Source organism: Peromyscus maniculatus, chromosome 8, assembly GCF_049852395.1.
Source record: "Peromyscus maniculatus bairdii isolate BWxNUB_F1_BW_parent chromosome 8, HU_Pman_BW_mat_3.1, whole genome shotgun sequence".
NCBI classification, from domain to species: Eukaryota; Metazoa; Chordata; class Mammalia; order Rodentia; family Cricetidae; genus Peromyscus; species Peromyscus maniculatus.
The window spans coordinates 49,490,011-49,492,712 of record NC_134859.1 but is presented as its reverse complement, the minus strand read 5'-3'; the positions used below and the strand labels follow the sequence as shown (position 1 = coordinate 49,492,712).

The following is a 2,702-nucleotide window of genomic DNA, read 5'->3' as shown; positions in this document are numbered from 1 at the left end:
GTGCCTCCCCTGGACAGGTAGTCTTTGGTGGTATAAGAAAGCAGGCTGAGCAAGCTAGGGGGAGCAAGCCAGTAAACAGCACTCCTCCACGGCCTCTGCTTCCGTTCTTGCCTCTAGGCTCCTGCCTTGAGTTCCTGCCCTGATTTCCTTTCATGAAGAACTGTAAACTATAAATTGAAATAATCTTTGCCAACTTCTCCAAGCTGCTATTTGTTATGCCCTTTTATCACAGCAATAGAAACCTACCTAAAGACAATGTGTGTGTGTGTGTGTGTGTGTGTGTGTGTGTGTGTGTGTGTGTGTGTGTGTGTGTGCGCGCGCGCGCCACCACATTTGTTTAGTGCCTGGAGAGCCTAGAAGAGGACATCAAATCTCCTGAAATTGGAGTTATGGGTAACTGTAAGCTGCCTAATGTGGGTGCAGCAGACTGAACTCTGATACTGTACAAGAGCAGTAAGTGTTGTGAACGACTGAGCCCTCTCTCCAGATGCCCCTCCCCGGGATTCTTAGCAAAGAAAGATTCTAAGCACAAGACTCAACCAATTTCTGCTCCCTGCTCAAGGAATTGGTGTGTTTCCTAGAGGGATGCCAGGAGGGCAGAACTACCTTTGGTCCTCTCTGAATTTTCACCCATATGTCATGTCACCCTCATTCCCCTGGAAACTTGGGTTTCAGAAAGCAAAACCTAGAAGACTTCTTTTCTCTCTGCTCTGTAGTCTGTCTCACTCCTGCAGAGGGTGGGCCTCAGTCCTCAGGTGAGACATCTTGTATAATATTAGAGGGACCAGCCTTAATATTATACATCCCAGGGGCTCAGGAGAGAAACTATGAACGGCGAGGACTATTTTCGGGAAATAGAATCTCAGAACACCAAGCTCTTAGTCCAGTTATTTATTCTTTCAAATCTTCTTTTTCATCTTTCCGTCTGTTTGTTCCTCTCAAGTTCTTACTCATCTAGTTCTTCTATTCTCTATTCTCTCCTCTGTCCTCCCACGTCCTGGGAGTCCCGATATATAGACACTTACAAGCAGTAATCCCTTAGCAGTGCAAAGCTAGGCTTCCAGGGTCTAATGGAGGGGTGATAAGAATCACATAGAGGGGCAGTAATTGTTAATTATCATTTGCAACCCAAAAGGGAGGTGACTAATGGGTGAAATGAATTAACTAAGGCTCAATTTGGGTAATATCTAAAGAGAGGGATCTTTTTTCCTCCATTTTCCCAAGATTAAATAATTATTTTAAAAAAGCGCGCCACACTGTATAGAAATCAACATTCTCTCCCATAATTCTGTGCAATGGGACTATAGAAATGTCACTGTCCCTGCTCCACATCTTCAAATTAACATCCTCAGGTCACAACAGTAAGTCTTCCCAAAGGGAACCTTCCAGAAAAACAAGCTGTTTCCTCGGCTCATATTTCCCACTTTTTGTAGCATGCACCAGCAATCTATCCAAGAAGTATATATTGGGGAGTAAGGAGGAGATCCACCAGCAAGCCCATAATTGTTGACAGCTATAAGTTAGATACAAGCACAAAGGGATATGTCAATATACTGGCAAAGAATCCTGTGACAGCTTGGGAATAACTTTTCATTTCATTCATGGTAGAGACCCCACTGTCCAGTGCATAGGTATTGATGAGATAAGCCAGTGAGTTACAGAGCCACAAGAAAATGATGTCACCTAGGAGGCGGGGAATTAGACCCGCAAAAAATCCTACGATGACTTCTTCCTAGTAGATGGTTAATATGGAGTCACACAGCCCGCAGTACTTGGACTCTCTGCCAATGAACTGTACCTTAGATCTCAGAGTGATCACATGGAAGGGATGTGGGCAAATGAGGGCAGCAGCAGAACAAGCAATCATCTCTCAAGTTGTCTCTTTGATAACTTGGTTAAAGGAAGATGAGCTTCCTTTTGTACATTTCCAGATACTAACTCCTCGGGTTTCTCACACTCCTGGTAATGCTGTAAAACTTTCCCATGGACCACAGTTCCAAAGACTCCTGAACACAGTCTTGGAGTTAAGCCTGTGAACAACCCATGCCTCCCATCAATGCTTGCAATGTGCTGAGCATAACAAAAGAGACCAGGAAGCTGACACACTTGTCGCCCAAAAATATTTCGTCCTATTGTTGGAGGAAGAGGCTCATATCCCACCTGGATGAGCACTTTCACATACATGAGCGGCTGGGACAGGATGGTGAGACCGGAGCCCAGGAGCACCTGACTGGCTGCATCTGCCCTGATGCCACCCTCAGACAGACGGACAGACTGAGTCACCAAGCGACACAGCCGGTTCCAGATCGCGTGTCAGAAGAGGGATCTTATGTGCTCAACTATAATCTTAAACGTATTTGGTACAAAATATTAAGAATCTATAAGTTGCTAGGTCAATGGGAGAAAAATAAAACTGCCTTTTATTTTCCTCTGGCTCCTATCTGTTCAAACTATCTGCCATTTTTCTGCAGGGTTGGGGAATGTGTGTTCAGTCACTAGGCAACCTGTGTACAGCTAGATGCCTCTAGTGATAGTTGAAGGGAGATCTGGAACTAGAGGTAAGATTTCAGAAATGAGTAAGTTAAACTTAATTGGCACATCCTCCAGGCCTCCTCAAACAGGTAGTCTGGACGCTTAAGTCTGTTCTTAGAGAATACAGAGGTATCTCTGATAAGGTACTTTCCTCTGTCTGGGGATGGACC

At 44.8% G+C, this 2,702-nt stretch overlaps 1 pseudogene; it reads right to left on the bottom strand.

Annotated features, from left to right (window-relative positions):
• Positions 1-1,214: 1,214 nt before the first annotated feature.
• On the bottom strand, positions 1,215-2,251 carry LOC102927380 (mitochondrial carrier homolog 2 pseudogene; annotated as a pseudogene).
• Positions 2,252-2,702: the final 451 nt, after the last annotated feature.